Raw genomic sequence first — 18,891 nt, 5'->3', positions numbered from 1 at the left:
AATCAAAGCCGTTTTAATGGAGCCACCAGCAGGGCGGCGACTCGGCGTGAGGGAAGGAGAGCCGGCCAGATGGAAAAGAAGCAGCGAGCGCCGCACAGAAAGAAAGGCTGAGTGGTTCTGTTCTCCAGAGGAACCCAGCAGGGAGGGAAGAACCCCACCACATCACTGAAGCCGCTGCTCGCTGCAGTCTGGCCTCAAAGCATCATGGGAGGAAAAAATTGAGGCGTCAGTTTAATTACAGTAAACAAACGTGTCCATCAAGACGGAGAGTCAGCAGCTCGGCTGCAGGACGACGGAGAGGAGAACGCTCAGAACACAAGAGCCAGAACCCACTGAGGGACGAGGAACACGGCTCCAGAACCAATCAGAACTCATCGATCCGGCAGAATCACTCCTCCAGTGAGAGACGATCAGACAAGACGCTCTATAGAGGAGGAAGACGCTCTATAGAGGAGGAAGACGCTCTATAGAGGAGGAAGATGCTCTAGAGGAGGAAGATGCTCTATAGAGGAAGATGCTCTATAGAGGAGGAAGACGCTCTATAGAGGAGGAAGATGCTCTATAGAGGAGGAAGACGCTCTATAGAGGAGGAAGACGCTCTATAGAGGAGGAAGACGCTCTATAGAGGAGGAAGATGCTCTATAGAGGAGGAAGATGCTCTATAGAGGAGGAAGACGCTCTATAGAGGAGGAAGATGCTCTATAGAGGAGGAAGATGCTCTATAGAGGAGGAAGATGCTCTATAGAGGAAGATGCTCTATAGAGGAGGAAGACGCTCTATAGAGGAGGAAGACGCTCTATAGAGGAGGAAGATGCTCTATAGAGGAGGAAGATGCTCTATAGAGGAGGAAGATGCTCTATAGAGGAAGATGCTCTATAGAGGAGGAAGACGCTCTATAGAGGAGGAAGATGCTCTACAGAGGAGGAAGATGCTCTATAGAGGAGGAAGATGCTCTACAGAGGAGGAAGATGCTCTATACCAGGGCCACATTCCTGCTTGTTCTCCCTGCTTCAACACACCTGAATCTCATGAAGATTCATGGTCAAGTCCAGCAGAAAGCCTGATAACGAGCCACACTGCAATCAGCTGTTCAGTCCCCCCTCTGGACCGTCCCCTCTCCTCTCTGGACCGTCCCCTCTCTGGACTGTCCCCCCTCTGGACCGTCCCCTCTCTGGACTGTCCCCACTCTGGACTGTCCCCTCTCTGGACCATCCCCCCTCTGGACCGTCCCCTCTCTGGACCGTCCCCTCTCTGGACTGTCCCCCCTCTGGACCGTCCCCACTCTGGACTGTCCCCTCTCTGGACCATCCCCCCTCTGGACCGTCCCCCCTCTGGACCGTCCCCTCTCTGGACCGTCCCCTCTCTGGACTGTCCCCTCTCTGGACTGTCCCCTCTCTGGACCGTCCCCCCTCTGGACCGTCCCCCCTCTGGACCGTCCCCTCTTCCTCATCAGGTTCTGGCTCCTCTTCCTCCTGCTGCTTCAAGCTTTTCTCCCAAATCGATCCAGATTCAATCAGCTGGAAATAAAGGTTCCTTTAGTTCCTCCTGGCTGCAGAACCTGGACCTGAAGTGGTTTAATATCAGCTGAATGGAGCTGGTTCTGGTTTATGAAACTCTCCGGTGCTTCTCTTCCTCCGTCTATTAAAAGCTTTATTGATTCCTTTGTCTTCGGGCTCTTTAATGTCCGTTTCATTACAGACTCTGGAAGCAGATGAAGTAAAAGAATCCTGCTGTTTAGAAATAACGGCGTTTCAGCAGAGAAACCAGACGGAACTCATTCCAGCAGAAACTCTTTTCCAGTTTGCATTTCAGGACGTTTTCCTCCAGAACGATGAAATGAGTTCTGAGGACTGATGAGTTTCTGCCGTCTGGATGTAAGCAGCTTCAGAAAAGCAGAGCAAACTTTCTGTCCTGAGCGTCCCTCACTTCTGACCCGGGGAGAGGGGCTTTTTCTTTTTTTTGATCTGCTGCTTGGTTTTGGGATTGAACCCTTCATGGACTCGTTTTCCACTTCACTCTCCCTGAAAGCTCCATCAGGAGAGGAGAAGCGGCGTCTTCCTCACATCCAGTCTGTTCCTGAGCTCTCTGACCAGATCAGACTCAAACATCCAGCCATCATTAAAACACACCTTCAGCTCAGTAACAACAGAGAACACGGACCCAGTTCTCTGTTCATAATGTTTAGAGTGTATCGTCCCAGGAGACTCTGGACCAGGACCAGGACCAGGACCAGGACCACAACTTCCCCGGTCCAGTAACCAGGTTAGCTCCCGGTCCAGAAACCAGGTTAGCTCCCGGTCCAGAAACCAGGTTAGCTCCTGGTCCAGTAACCAGGTTCGCTCCCGGTCCAGTAACCAGGTTAGCTCCCGGTCCAGTAACCAGGTTCGCTCCCGGTCCAGTAACCAGGTTCAGTCCTGGTCCAGTAACCAGGTCAGCTCCTGGTCCAGTAACCAGGTTCGCTGCCAGCAGAGTCAGAACCCTGGAAGAGGTTCTCTGTCGGTCTCCTTTAGAACGGCGGCTTCGGCGCTCAGCTGCTGCGACGCTGTGCTGTCCTGCTCAGTTTCAGAACCCAAACGCAACGCGAGGCGTTCGCGGTCCCGGACGGCGGCTCGTCAGAATCACTCTCACTGCATCCTGCTGAAATGCAGCCGGCGGAGGGAGGCGGATCAGCAGCACCACAGAGACCCTGGGAGCCGGGAGCGGCTCAGCCGGGTTCTCCAGCTTCCACAGGGAGAACAGCAGTTCTCCTCATGAATTCCTTCAGGATCCGCTCTGAAGGAGTCCCAGACTGGGACGGCGGGATTTCAGGGTCCAGGTGACTTAATGGAGCAGAACCCAGAAAAGAACCTCCACAGCAATCCAGCACCGGGCCTCTGGGGGGTTTATAGCTCACACTTTAAAAGTGTGTGTTCAGAACTAAATGTTACATTTAACTTCAGTTTGTCCTCCACTGAAAGTGCTGGTTCTCTTCTTCTTCCTTGGTTTAAAAGCAACCTGGAGGTTTTTCATTGATATCTGCTGGAGGATGTTTAGGAAAACTTCTTTGAGGAGTGAATGAAAGTCAGACTTTCTGGATTTCTGGTAAATTTGTTCATAAAGATCCTCGTGCGGCGCTCGCTGTACACGTTCTTCATCGATTTACTGTGGAGCTGAAGGGTTGGGCTTTGATTCAGGTTTTCTGAAGAACAAACAGAACAGATCCACTTCTGCTGCAAGCGGCTCGTTTCCAAGGCTGAGAGACGTTCAAGGCTCCATCAGCAGGACTCAGACACAGACATGATGATGACATCATGATGACATCATGGTGACCTCATGCTGATGTAACCCTTATGCCATCCAGCTCGTTATCATAAGGAAGTAATTTATCAATGCGTGCACGTGACTTCCTCCCCACATAAACACTCTGGTAAAAGAGACATTCCGATGTAGAAAACTGTGTCGAGGAGCCGATATGATTCCCACAAAAGTTAAAACAAAAAGTTCTCCCAGAATTTAAAATGAGTAAATAGATCTAAATAACTCAGGTAATCCTGCTTGTATGAAGAAATGAAAACCTGCAGTGAAGCAGTTTCAGGCTTCAGACTCTTTGTATTAAAGTAACGTTCAAATCAACACAAAATGTTGAGTGTAAAACAAAATATTGCAGCACAGAATTAAATCCAAGTTTCTTCAAGTTCGGTTTCGTTTTTTAAAATGCCCTCTCAGGGTTATTGGCACTTGCTCAAATAAATGACGGCGCGTTGGAGCTCAGATCCAGAGGAGAGTGTGGGAAGCCTGATCCTACCAGTCTGTCGAGAAAACCTCCTCCTGGGTGGAACGGAGCAACGCCGCAGGTGAGTCCCTCCTCCCTGGTCCTCCACCAGGTGAGTCCCTGCTCCTCCACCAGGTGAGTCCCTGCTCCTCCACCAGGTGAGTCCCTGGTCCTCCACCAGGTGAGTCCCTCCTCCCTGGTCCTCCACCAGGTGAGTCCCTGGTCCTCCACCAGGTGAGTCCCTGCTCCTCCACCAGGTGAGTCCAGGCTCTCAGCCAGCCACACGTCTCTCAGCTCTGCTCGGCAGAATGAGGCGACCAGCCCGTCGTAGTGGCGTTAGCATCCGGCTAGCTTAGCCCAGCTGACTTCCTCTCGGTGCGGTTTGTGGCTGAACTCCTCAGCAGCTCGCAGGAAGCCAGGAGTCACGGTCCAGGCCATCAGGGAACCGGACTCTGCTCACTTTGGCCTGTTGCCGTCCTTCACAGGTCTCCACGTGCTGCAGCAGGAGACGCCCAGAGGCGCTGACTCCACACGGTTCTCATGGACTGGTAGCATTTCCAGTCTGACCCCCGTCAAACATCACACAACTAACTAAATAGATTCCACCCCAAGCAAAACTATAACCTTATTAACATTTAAACTTTTTTTAACGCAATGCAAAATCCACATTTTAACAAAACTCATGAAATCATGTTGTTCTTATTTTTCTTAGTCCTATAATGGAACCCCTCCCCCCCCCCCCCCCCCCCCCCCCCCCCCGTCCCAAAAAAAAAAAAACCCAAAAAAAACACACATATCGGTGCATCATTATTAAATCTTTTAACATCTCAGAAAACCAAATATGCTCCTTTAGAAAAATCAGATTACTACACTGACATCATGCCACTATCATGCCGACATCATAACGACCTCATGTCGACATCATGCTGACCCACAGGATGACCTCTTGCTGACCCTGGTCTGCAGTGACTGGACACCAGGGGGAGTCTGCAGATCGCTGGCCTTCAGCTGCTGCTCTTCTTTCCTCCTCCTGGTCTGGAGTGGCAACTACCACCTGACTGACCTGGAATACGCCTGTAAGGTCGGTAGACTTCGCTGACTGACATAAAAATAAACACACCGACTCCGGGACTTCAGCTGCCGTCTTTATCCAACAGATTCTGCACACCCACACACGCAATGTTCTCGTTACCCAGAATGCCCCTCATCATTAACAAAGACTAATAGGCATCAAGATGCATCACTCATTCATTCATTACACTTTTAGGACGATTCACGCAAATTTTCCTTGAACCATTGCAGAAAGTAACAGAGTTCACTTCAGCTTATAACACACACAAACTTTACTCCGTAGCCTAATTAAAAGAGCTACACTGATAACACCTTTTTTTCACAATTATCAAATGTGCACATAAGCAACCACTTTTGCTTCTCTTTGAACATTGTAAATGAACACAAATTGAGACATATTCTATTCAATTTCCTCTTTTTTTCTCTAACAATGTCCCCTCCCCTTCTCTGAATAAACACACAACAACAACAAGAAGGGAGAAACATTTCTCAGTCCACAGTTCTTACAAATCCAGCCTGACCACTGGTTTACTCAGTCTGCCAGAGCGAGTAACAACACCAGTTCCTGGAACTGCAGTGGTTGGTATCTGTGTGCCCTGAGCCACAGCTGAACTCTGATCCTGTGCTGTTGCCATCTCTTCACGCCGTAGGCTGGCAGATGTTGGTGATGGCTCAGGCATGGCCAATAAGTGGCGCCTGTTCCTCCTGGAACGCTCACCTTGGGCTGTCTCCACAATGTAAGACCTGGGTGTGGAGTCAAGGCTGCGAACAACAGCTGGCCCAGCCCATTGCTTTTGTCCATCCAATTTTGTGAGGACTGTGTCTCCTGGGCTCAGTGGAGGGAGAGCCCTCACGCCATTCCTCCGGTCGTAGAAGTAGGCCTGCCTCTGTTTGGCGGTGGCGTCTGCCTTTTTGATGGTATCCTGACTGATCCAGTTTGGGTCGAGGTTGGATTGCAGAGTGGGTAGAGTGGTTTTGAGTTTCCTACCCATCAACAGTTCTGCTGGGCTCACTCCTGTGGAAGTAGTCGGTGTGGCTCTGTATGACAGCGTGAGCGAGGAGAGGGTCTACCTGTCGAAGTATCCCTTTTGCAACTTGAACGGCCCTCTCAGCGTGTCCATTGCTCTGAGGATGATGTGGGCTTGTTGTAATGTGCTTGAAATCGTATTCTCTGCTAAACTCCCTCATCTCTGCTGATGTTAACTGAGGTCTGTTGTCGCTGACAAGCACGTCTGGGATGCCATGGCGTGCAAATGTGGCTTTGAGCCTGGTAACTACCTGGCTGCTTCTGGTTGTAGGCAGATGAAGGATTTCTAAATACCTGGAGTAATAGTCAGACACAATCAAATAGTTTTGCTTTTAAACTCGCATAGATCTATTGCAACCTTTTGCCATGGTCTGTGTGGAAGCTCGCTTGGCATCAATGGCTCTTTCCTCTGTGTGTGTTTGTTCTGGGTACAGAACATGCACTTCTGAACTTTCTCAGTGATGTGTTCTGACATTTTGGGCCACCAAACAGATTGGTTAGCTCTCTCTCTACACTTAACCACACCCCGGTGCCCATCATGGATTCTTTCCAAAATCGTCTCTCTCATCACTGCAGGAATGACTATGCGGCTCCCTCTAGTGACCAAACCTTGCATCTCGGACAACTCCCCTCTCACCGAAAAAAGTCTCTGACTGACTCTGGTACCTTCTCTGCATATTCAGGCCAGCCATGCCTGATGAAGCCCAAGATGGTCTGGAGCTGTGGATCTTCTCTTGTCTTGACTCGAATCTCCTCCATCCTCTGAGGTGTGGCTGGTACTTGGCTCAGGACAGCATCGATGTGAGCCACCACATCTTCGTGTGAAGCTCCATCTTCGACCTGTTGCTCTGGGCCCCGGGAGAGTGTGTCCGCCACTGCGAGGGTTTTGCCTGGAGCAAACTCAGCAACAGCATTAAAGCGCATAAGTCTCATCAGCAATCTCTGACATCTGATGGGAACACTGTCCAAGTCTTTACTGTTCATCAGGGGGACGAGAGGTTTATGATCAGTTACAAGCCTGAAGCTGTCAAGCCCATACAGGTATTTCTCAAAACGTTCACAAGCCCAAACGCTGGCTAAACACGCTTTCTCTATTTGAGCGTACCTGGTCTCTGCGTCGTTCAGGCGTCTGGAACAGTAGGCAATGGGCTTCCAGTGATGTCCGTGTTGCTGGAGCAAAACACCGCCCGTAGCTGCTGGCATCTGCTGATACCACAGTCGGCTTGGTGACGTCGTAGAAGGTGAGTACAGGAGTGGAGGCGAGAGCAGTTTTGAGTTTCAGGAACGCCTCCGGTTGTGCTGGCCCCAAGTCCACTCCATATTTGTTTTGAGTAGATCATAAAGTGGTTTACCCACAGTTGAAAGTTCTGCCTCGTACCTCGCCAGATAATTTACCATCCCCAGGAATCTTTTGAGTTCTGTCACATTCTCAGGTTGAGGAAAGTTCTCGATTCCTTTCACTTTGTCTGGATCGGGTTTGATTCCTGTCTCATCGATGAGGTGACCAAGGAAGCGGACCTGTCTCTGACTGAACTTGCATTTTGTCTTGTTCAATTTCAGGCCTGCTGCTTCGATGACCCTCAGAGCTTCTGTCAACCGCGGGTCATGGATTTCTTGTGTCGGACCGTGGATAAGAATGTCATCCATGTAGACCTCTGTTCCTTCCAGACCTTCCAGTGTTTCTGACATTTTCTGTTGGAATATCTCAGGGGCACTTGTTATTCCGAAAGGGAAGCGGCGGAAAGCGTACCTCCCGACTGGAGTGATGAATGTGGTGAGCCTCCTGCTATCCTCATGCAGGGGAATTTGGTAGAACCCACTGGCAGCATCCAATGTGGTAAACACCTGTGACCCGACAAGACGTGGCATTATTTCCTCCATTGTTGGCAGCACGTATTTCTCACCTTTCACTGCTCGATTGAGTCGTCTCAGGTCAGCGCATCTGACCTCCTTCCCATTGGGTTTGAGGACGGGAACCATGGCATCACACCACTCTGTAGGTTCAGTTACTTTTTCAATGATGCCCTCATTTTCCATCCTCGGCAGCTCTTTCTTAACGAGGGGAAGTAGCGGCAGAGGTATCCGTCTGGCTGTATGCACTGCATAAGGCTGAACCCCCTCTTGTAATGTTACTTTGCCCGGCTCAGTCTTTAGCAAACCCCCTGAATGGAAGACACCCCAGACTTCATCCACACGCTTCACTAAGCCCATTTCAACGGCTTCGAGGTTTACAGTGGGCTTTACAGTGAGGAGGCAGCACAGCTTGGCCTCTAAGTGAGCTGGACTAAAACCAAGTTCATGTCATGATGGACCAGATCCACCTCCCATGCTAATTGATAGCAACATCGTAGAGCCTGTCAAGAACTCTGTGTACCTGGGGTCTATGGTGACAGACAGCGGGGACCTAAAACCAGAGATTGACCGCAGACCAGCCCTGGCAGCATCTGCTCTGCAGTCCCTCTGGAAACCCCTCTGCCGGCACCAGACCATCTCACGCAAGACAAAGCTCTGGATTTACAAATTAGCCGTTCTCTCCATCCTGCTTTATGGCTCAGAAACGTGGCCCCTGAACGACACTCTGGCTGCAAGAATCAATGGCTTTGATAGCAGGGCTGTGAGAACCATCGAGAACCCCAGCCAGTTTCCAATGAAGTGCTTAGAGCCACACAGGCCAGCCCCGACCATCTTCCCTGGTCGCACAACGCCGCACCCGCTGGCTCGGCCATATCGTTCGTCTACCCCAGAACATCCGACACGAGCCATTCTCCAGTTTGACCCAAAGGCCGAGGGCTGGAGACGACCACGAGGGAAGCCCCGCACCCGATGGCTCAACGTCGTTGTGGGCGACCAACAACACGGAGTTGCTGTGGAGGATGCAGAGCAGCTGGCACAAGACCGCCAGCACTGGAAAAACCTGGTTTATCTGGTCGACTCACCGCACCGGGACGGGATACCCTGACCCTCGCTGGAGCACTAAGTAAGTAAGTAAGTACGTGGTCTGGAGTCCAGCTCCAGCCCCGCTGCTGCCTGTGCTCATGTTTTCATTACTGATGAATCTGTTATTGTTCGGTGCTAAGCTGTAGCTTCCTTTTCAGCAATATTCATGAGAATCCCCCCGACCAGCGGCGCCGGTTCCGTCGGATAAGGCAGACTCCCACACAGCACCCAGCAGGAGGACATTCACTCTTCATCACTCAGTGTTCCACATGGACTGGCGCTGTCTGGAGCTCCTCTTCCTTCTGAAGGTGGGTGAGGGGATGAATCACAGTCACAGCTTCTGTCTCAGCCGGTTGCTGATTAGAGACACTCATCTGCTGTCAGGAATATTCATGGAAAGTGACGGTGGAGCCAAACGGAGCTGCTGCTGCAGGTGAAGAAGAGGAGAGGAGCTGCTGTGCCGTCAGAAACCTTCTCATCAGGATTCAGAGCGTCCTGGACTACAGATGCAGGAGCACATTGTGTGGAGGCTGTCAGATTAACTCCTACTAAACACCGGCTGCTTCCAGCTTTGCATGCAGACCAGTGTTTCCTGAAGCCCTGCTTCACTGCTGCCGCTCCTCCACTCCACTCCTGCTAAGTGGCAGAATGATTTCAGCTCCCTGGACTCGGTTCATGCTGCTGCTCAGCTGCTTTCTGCCATGAATTCAATTAAAATCCACATTTATCCAACAAAAACACACTGTTGAGAGCGGAAACTAAAACACACCAAAAGATGGAGGACAGTGAGAGGAAGTCCAAATCGAAAGTTCTTTTCCACAGACCAGTGTGTTTGTTTGTTTACCTTACTGGAACCTTACTGGTGGAAAAGAACTTTCGATTTGGATTATACTTGGAAGACCAAATGAACCTTTTTGGAGTAGTAGTGAGAGGAAGTGTCTGAAAGGAGGGAAGTGAAGCAGGTGGAGGAGTTCGGCGACCCCCCTCCCCCCCGACCCTCCTCAGAGCCTGATGGGTCCTGATGGGTCCTGATGGGGGGTCTGCACCGCATGGCTCACACAGGGAAGTGAGGCTTAACAAACCTTTTCCATGACTGGACCCTCTGAGACGGGAGCAGCTACAAGACTGAGAGCAGCTCAGCCATTAACAACGCTGCTTTTCCACCTTTTAACAGACTCTTCCACTCGTTTACTGTGAATCCATCACAGAGAGAAAACTCCCCAAGACACACCAGACCTCTGAGTTTTATTCTTGTGAAAGTGAATGTGTGCTGATGTTTTCCAGGAAGATGAAAAGCAGAATGTGGAAGGTGTGACTGCAGTCTGCAGTGATGAAGGAGCAGAGCCAGAACGTTCTCCTCTCCTCGCCATGTGTCAGCTCGGTTCAGAGCAGAGCTCCTGCAGAGCGGCGGCTGCATGTAGACATGACACAGCAGGAAACCCCGCAGAGCTGCAGGTTCCAGAGGCAGACTGTCAGACTCAGGGTTCCTGGCGTGAAGAAGCAGTGGAACCACAGCGCAGCACTTCTCTTCTTCAACACGTTCTGTCAGAACACTGCTCAACAGCTGAACTAAAACCCCACATTCAGGCCCTCACAGGAACCCAAACCAGGTGGAGAAGACTGGAGGCTGGGCGTCAGTTTGCTGCCTCCAGGGGTCACTGCAGAGGTCAGAGGTCAGCTCCAGGCTGAAACGTCTCCTGAGGCGTCTGCTTCAGGACGGAAGGTTCTGGGTTCGGATGACGTCTGAAGTGAAGATAAAACAGCAAAACACCAAAAAGTCAGGAGGAAACGCCAAGTTCCCCGGTTACAGCAAGGGCAAGGAACTACAGCTCTGGACCCGGGACGAGCAGAGACGCCATCAGTTTACACTCTGGACAGCTGATCGCAGGACGGGCAGAGACACGATCGCACTTCACACAACGTTTCAAGTGAAAACTGATTCTTCACTGCGTTTGGTTATTTCACACAGAAACGAGGCTCCAAGCCGAAGTCGCTGCTCGTTCTCCACAGCTGCTCCGCAGGTCGACGCCTCTGGCAGAAAGAAGAACTTCTCACCTGGGCTTGTTGGTGAAGTCCGGGTTCCCTCAGGGTTCCCGAGTCCCTGAGATCAGATCCAGACAGAAGAGTCGTCAGAGTCGAGTGTGAAAAGCTGGTTCCAGTTCTCCAGGACTGTGATTGGCTGTCCTGGCTTCAGCCTCCTCCTCACCAGGCCCGGGGCTGGACTCTGTTTCAGAGGGACCTGAATGAGGATGTTCCACTGGAAACCAGCCAGGAACTTTGAAAGGTGATGTTGTGACGGCTGAAACCTCCAGCGACCACCGGCTGAACCCTGGGAACCCTCCAGACAGACATCTGGTCAGAGCTCTTTTCCTTTACGGCTGTTCAGACGGCAGGACTGACGACTGTGACCAGGAACCAGGGACCGGAGCCATGAACTGCTCCAGAGGAAGGAGGAACCGGAGGAGCAGCAGGACTCTGAGCCGTCACACAGGAAGTCGAGAGCATCAAGTCACATGATGAGCGAGGCCTCGGTGCCCTCAGCTCAGGGCGGCGCTCTGGGCGTCAGGCTCATGGTTCTCCACGTTCTCCACTGTTAATGTTTACAGCGTTTTGTTCTCCGTGTTTTCATTCTGGGCATCAGGCGATGCGAGGACGGAGCTCAGAGGCTCAGAGAGCTCGACGCTCTGGAGATGATGCACCTGTCGTCATGGAAACCATGGAAACAACGTTCTGAAAACACTCAGGCTCTGCCCCAAGTGAGGCGGCAGAGACCTGCTCCTGGTCCTGGTTCCAGTCCAGGTTCTCCTGGACTTGGTAGTTGTAGCGTTGACAGTCACCGTATCAACAAACCAACTCGGTGTTCCGTCGGTATGAACGTCTGTGTTCTCCACTGCTCATGTTTAGAGGACTGTTCTCTGTGGATTCAGTACTGAAACAAACTACAGCACCAGCAAGTCTCCACAGGGCACAGGGGCGGGGCACAGCGGGGTCAGGGGGCGGGGCACAGCGGGGGCAGGGGGCGGGGCACAGCGGGGTCAGGGGGCGGGGCACAGCGGGGGCAGGGGGCGGGGCACAGCGGGGGCAGGGGGCGGGGCACAGCGGGGTCAGGGGACGGGGCACAGCGGGGTCAGGGGGCGGAGCACAGCGGGGTCAGGGGGCGGGGCACAGCGGGGTCAGGGGGCGGGGCACAACGGGGTCAGGGGGCGGGGCACAGCGGGGACTGGGGGCGGGGCACAGCGGGGACTGGGGCGGGGCACAGTGGGGACTGGGGGCGGGGCACAGCGGGGTCAGGGGACGGGGCACAGCGGGGACTGGGGGCGGGGCACAGCGGGGACTGGGGACGGGGCACAGCGGGAACTGGGGGCGGGGCACAGCGGGGACTGGGGGCGGGGCACAGCGGGGACTGGGGGCGGGGCATAACGAGGGAGTTGTGCCTCTGAGAACAGAAACAGATAATAATGTTTTTTTTCCGATTTGGAGTCAAACTCACAACCAGGGTCAAAATTCCATGAACTGAGCAGCTCGAGGTGGAACTCTCCAGGAATCAGGGTCCAGAACAGGTCCAGCATGGGTTCTGAACGGACCTCAGCAGCGCAGGCAGGACCAGAAGACGAGTCCCGGTTCTGGACCCTCTTCCTGTCCTGCATCACCGATCACTGCAGCGGCTGAACTGCTGCCTTGCCCAACGGTCTGAGGAACTTTCTGTACGGGCTGGCAGAGGTTCTGCACCCTGCGGACCGGAACGTCTCCTACTGGGAACCGAGACAAGCACAGCGGCGTGTTCCATAAACCCCGAGAGAAAACACACACACACACACACACACACACACACCACACACACACACACACACACACACACACACACACACACACCACACACACACACACACACACACACACACACACACACACACACACACCCCTCTCTCTCAGGCGCTCTGCTGCAGTGTGTCTCTGGAGTCTTTCTCAGACTCATGGAGAACTCAGAACACTCAGAACGCCGGCGTTCCGTCTTTCCACCGCCAGCAGAGAAACTCTGGCTCCACAGGTCGCCTCCGTCGGGGGAAGTTGCACCAACAGGCGGAGGTTTGGCGTGGCCCTGCCAGCTCCTCCTCCTCTCTCCTCTGCTGCTTTATGTCGTCCAGGACGGACGCAGAGTGTAAAGGAGAGCGAGGCCCTGCTGGAGGGCCGGGACACGACAGACAGTGGGACATCCATCAGCAGGACGGCAGAGAAAAGCATGCTGGGACTGATTCACCTGGAATGAATCAATAATGAGAGATTAATGAGTTTTCCTCAATAACGAGACCGTCTGATTCTACAGAGGGAACAGAAGCTCGATCCATCTGATGTCACTATACAGCGTCTTCCCCCCCTAACACCAGATTATAGAGCATCTTCCTCCTCTAACATCCAGATCGTAGAGCGTTCTGTATGAACGATGAAAACGTCTGTGTCCGTCCATCATGTCCAGCTGAAGGAAAACGTGGACGGAGCTCCGGTCCATCAGGACATGCAGACTCCACACAGCGGCCCTCAGAGCCGCAGCATGTAGGCCGGCGCTGCACGGCTCCCCGGCAGGGGACGTGGACACGTGGACACGTCCCTCTTGATGTGTCCACGTCTCCAGCAGGAGCGTCTCACTGATCTGCAGACATATTTATTGAACTCAGTGTTTTCTTTTCGTTTGTTTTCAGTGTTTCCATCATTTCCAGCTCTGCAGCGAAACTGAACTCATTCAGGTCATCCAACTGCAGCCACACAGGGCCCGCGGGCGGAGGAGGGGTGGAGGTGGAGAAGGGGAGGAGGAGGAGGAGGAGGAGAGGTGGAGGAGGGGGACAGATGAGGTGAAACAGTAAATGACGTTCTAACGTTCCCTCCTGAATAATTCCAGTAAACGTTCCAGTGATGTGCAAAAGAAGCAGAAATAAGAAGAAGCTTCACAAACGCAGAGTTCTACCTCCCCCCACGTAAATCACAATACTGTGTGTGTGTGTGTGTGTGTCTGTGTGTGTGTGTGTGTGTGTGTGTGTGTGTGTGTGGTAATGAGGCCGGTACACACTCCCCTGCTGACTGTGCTGCAGAATCTTCCAGCTCCAGCAAGACTCCTCCGAAATATTAACACACACATATCAGGCCAGTTCACACTACTGCTAATGATGAGACGCACACACACACACACACACACACACAGACACAGACACAGACACACACACACTGTGCTGATTAAAACCCTGGGAGCTTCTTTGTCGTTGCCAGCGGTGCATTAACACGGCGGCGGCGGAGTCGCTGTGATCGGGAGCTGATGAGGGACGGACCGCAGGACTCTGTCATGAAGAGGAGGCCGGACCGTCTGGAGGGTTTCTGTCCTCCAGTCCGACGGGAGGAAGACAGGAAGGACTGAAGCCTCCGTCCAACAAGAGACGGAGTCCAACCAAAACCACATGAGTCCTGCTCCAAAACCACATGAGTCCTGCTCCAAAACCACATGGGTCCTGCTCCAAAACCACATGGGTCCTGCTCCAAAACCACATGGGTCCTGGTCCAGTGAGGGTCCAGAGAGGAACCAGCAGCTTTAACATTCAGGTCTCATCCTGACATGAAGAGAAATAAAGCAGGAAGTGAGGAAGTCTGTCGGCCGCTCATGTCAGATTAAAACGTTTCTCCAAATAAAATAAAATGATTCAGAAAGCGTCCCGAGAAGAGACTCAGGAAACATCCGATCACATCGAATGAGGAGGAAATAAAAGCGTCTCATAAAAAGCAGCTGAGTGATGAAAACCAAGGCAGCAGTGTGGGAGACCCGCCGGAGACGGCAGAGATGAGAACTCAGCAGGAAGTCAGAACGACACCATGAAAATAAAAGTCCATCCAGAGCCGAGGAGGGAAGCCAGAACTCCAGCAGAGAAAAGTTGGTCTGTCTGCAGGAAGCAGGTTCAAACGTCTGAATCATCCTGTCACCGCCACCTCCACACGGGAACCAACCATCAGCTGCAGTCCTTTCAAAATAAAGGTCATCGACCCGAGTTCCACCGATTCAACACAAACATGTTCTTCTTTTCTCACAGTAAATCCTGCCGACAGCTGGAGGAACATCTGGCCGGAGAAAGAGGGTCAAACTGTGGTTCAGGGACAGAATCTGGCCGTTTGTTTTGACAGGAAGTCCTGAACAGCTGAGCGCTCTGAACAGGATCCTTCCTCTGCTGGAACGCCGCCGGCTGCTCCGGTAAATCCCACAGTGAGCTCTGCTGGAACCATTTCAGTCCATGTTCCATCTCCAGAGCGTCAGAACAGCAGAACACCCGGACGCCGCTCCGCCACTTCCTGTTTCTTCCTACCAAAATAAAACAAACCCTGTGGGTTTCCAGTGCATGAGGGTCAAGCTGTGGTTCCTGAGTTCAGAATCACTCTGCCTGTTAGAAGACGTCAGTCCTGCTGGTTTAAAGGACCCCGGGCTGCCCGATCATCTGCCGGTTTGATTTGCAGTTCTGAGACTGAAGGTCAGCTGCTGCAAGATTTATTTCAGAACTTTTATAGACTTAGTTTTTTTTATAGTTGTTTGTCTTTTCCACAGAGGTTTAACAACACTTTGGACATTATTCTCTTCTCACACTTTTCTGTTCTTGACAGCTGCAGAACAGAAAAATCTGACTTCTGTGAAAAGAACGTTTCCTTCCTGGTTTTGTTGCTTTCTTCTCACAGTGACCGGTTTACAAGATTTAAGAAAGTTTCTCTAAGAATAAAAAAGGTGAAAATAACATGTAAATATGGGAATGTTTGATGTTCATTTATTTAAAAATGTTGAAAATCTGTTAAAAGTATAAAAGGTTTAAAAGTTACAAATAAGCAATGTATAAGAATCTTTTAATGTCTTTTATTTAATTTCATTGAGAAGGGTGAAAAAGAGTCCCGTGTCCACGTGAGGAGATGTGAGTATTTTGTTTTAATTATTGGACCAAAGAACAGTTACTTTACTTTTTTCTTTTTTGTTCTTCTGCTCTGCTCTGGTCCGGCTGTCCTGCTGCTGCTGTCCGTGGTGCTGAAGAGGAGAGAGGAGGTCCGGCTGTCCTGCTGCTGCTGTCCGTGGTCCTGAAGAGGAGAGAGGAGGTCCGGCTGTCCTGCTGCTGCTGTCCGTGGTGCTGACCGTCCACACTCCGGCTCTTCTCTCTGGTTTCCATGGTTTCCCACGTTGAGTCAAACTGCTGCTCTTCAGCACCACAGCGACGCTTCCACCTGCAGCAGCAACAAGATTCACCACATTTTACTGAAATCCTGTGAGGACGTTCAAGTGTTTCTAAGTTCATGTAACCGGATGGAAAACGACACGTTGTTGACAGGAAACACCACCAGAGGGCGCCTGTTTTCAGAGTCATCCCTGCGATAACGCCACAGTTTGGGGCTGGAACCACAGAGCGCCTCTGAGGAAGTTCTGACCTTCCTGAGAGCAACAGGCCCGTTTGGACCGGCTGTTTCCTCCGGTGGCTGCAGCGCGACGTGTGACGGTCTGATGGACGTTCCTGCTGCTGAAGCTGCTCACAGCCGCCAGGCTACAGTCACACCTGCTGGTCGAACGGCGAGTTGTGAAAGCTCACGGCGCCGGTGTGTGTCGTCAGATTAAAGCTCCACACAGAATGAGTCCCTGTTAGAGACTCGAATGTTTGTCGCTCTGCGATTTTATGTCGTTTTGTTTTATTTTTTGTGAATCTGTTCAGGCTCAGTCAGACATTTGTACCAATGTAGTTTTATTTTGAAGAGACTGACAGCGCAGTGAGAGCAGCAGGAAGCAAGTCAGTGCTGCAATTTTCTTCTGTTTTTTAATGATACTGTCAAATGAGAAACCCTCAATTAATTTTGCCCAAACTAAAGAAGCCAGAACTCGGTGTGTCCTGTGCAGCCTGCGCTGAGGACTGTGGGAAAATCGTGTTCCGTTATGTAAACTGCCTTTAAAGAAGAGTGAGTCAGCCTTGAGTTATGTCTCACCCTCCACTTCTAATGTTGAATCTTCACATATTTCAGCGAGTGTCGTCCAAACTGCTGCTACCAACTGTCGGCCGCTCCATAAAAACCCGACCTGAGCAGGTAATGAGTGAGCGGCGGCGGCGGCGGCAGAGCTGCAGTCAGGAGACAGGAGACAACAGCTGTGATCAACCAATCAACGGGCTCCATCGGCATCTGGACCAAGAGGAGAGCCGCCATCGCAGAGCGGGGGAAGCCGGTAACGATGCGCCACGGCGAGCGGCGTGGAACAGCACCGTCCTGGCTGATCCCACTCTCCTAGAGGCTGCCAACGCTGCCCCCCCCCCCCCCTAGCGACGCCTCCTGCACAGAACCTATAACACCCGGGGAAGTGAGAGCTGCCCTGAAGAAACTGAACATCAGGAAAGCCCCTGGCATCTGTGCCATCACCGGTGAGATGCTCAAAGCCGGCGGTGATGGCATGGTGGAGTGGCTAACCCACCTCTTCAGGTGTGGGAAACAGAGCAGCTGCCCACCGCCTGGACCAGAGGCGTCATTCTGCCCTTCTGGAAACGCAAGGGTGATCGGCTTGTCTGCCAAAACCACAGAGGCATTACCCTGCTCTCCATTCGAATACGCTGACGACACCATCCTGCTCAGCACAACCTACAGTCAGCTGAGAGACGCTCTGGGCTTTACAGTGACGAGGAGCACAGCTCGGCCTCCAAGTGAGCTGGACTAAAACCAAGTTCATGTCATGATGGACCAGATCCACCTCCCATGCAAATTGGGAGCGACATCGTAGAGTCTGTCAAGAACTTTGTGTATCTGGGGTCCATGGTGACAGACAGCGGGGACCTAAAACCACAAATTGACCGCAGACGAGCCCTGGCAGCATCTGCTCTGCAGTCCCTCTGGAAACTACTGTGGTGGCACCAGACTATCTCATGCAAGATGAAGCTCTGGATTTACAACCTAGCCGTTCTCTCCATCCTGCTTTATGGCTCAGAAACGTGGCCCCTGAACGACACTCTGGCCGCAAGAATCAATGGCTTTGATAGCAGGGCTGTGAGAACCATCGAGAACATCAGGTGGCCCCAGCGAGTTTCCAATGAAGTGCTCAGAGCCGCACAGGCCAGCCCCGAGCATCTTCCTTAGTCGCGCAACTCCGCACCCGCTGGCTCGGCCATGTCCTTCCTCTACCCCCAGAACATCCGACACGAGCCATTCTCCAGTTTGACCCAAAGGTCTCAGGCTGGAGACGACCACGAGGGAAGCCCCGCAGCCGATGGCTCGACGTCGTTGTGGGCGACCTCCAATAACACGGAGTTGCTGTGGAGGATGCAGAGCAGCTGGCACAAGACCGCCAGCACTGGAAAAACCTGGTTTATCTGGTCGGCTCAACGCACCGGGACGGGGTACCCTGACCCTCCTGGAGCACTAAGTAAGTAAGTAAGTAATCGGCATCTGAATCAAGAGGAGAGCTGCCATCGCAGAGCGGGAGCAGCAGCCGGTAACCATGCATCACGGCGAGCGGAGACCGAGGCCGGCGAGGGTCTGAGGACATCTCCGCCTGGACCGGCGTCCGGGACCGGAGGGGAGCTGGTTCTGACAGAGAAGGATCCAGAACGGCAGGCAGAGAAGCTGCTGGCAGAACAGAGGAACGGAAAGGAGGAGAAGAGGAAGGAAGGAGAGGAGGAAGACTAGGAGGAGGAGGAAGAGGAGAAGGATGGAGGAAGAGGAAGTGGAAGGAGGAAGAGGAAGTGGAAGGAGGAAGAGGAAGAGTAGGAGGAGAAGAGGAAGAGGAGGAGATGGAGGAGGAGAAGGTGACGAGGAGGAAGAGGAGGAGGAGGAGGAAAAGGAAGGAGAGGAGAAAGAGGAGAAGGAGGGGAAGGAAGGAGAGAAGGAAGAGGAGGAGGAGGAACAGGAGGAGATGGAAGAGGAAGAGGAGATGGAAGAGGAAGAGGAAGATGAGGATGAGAAGGAGGTGGAAGAGGAGGAGGAAAAGGAAGGAGAGGAGGAGGAGAAGGAAGGAGAGGAGGATGAGGAGGAGGAGGAAGAGGAGATGGAAGAGGAAGACGAGGACGAGGAGGAGGAAGAGGAGGACGAGGAAGAGGAGGTGGAAGAGGAGGAGGAAGAGGAGGACGAG

This window comes from Salarias fasciatus, chromosome 19 (assembly GCF_902148845.1).
Source record: "Salarias fasciatus chromosome 19, fSalaFa1.1, whole genome shotgun sequence".
Taxonomy (NCBI): domain Eukaryota; kingdom Metazoa; phylum Chordata; class Actinopteri; order Blenniiformes; family Blenniidae; genus Salarias; species Salarias fasciatus.
The sequence above is the reverse complement of the archived record's forward strand: the minus strand, read 5'-3'. Positions refer to the sequence as shown.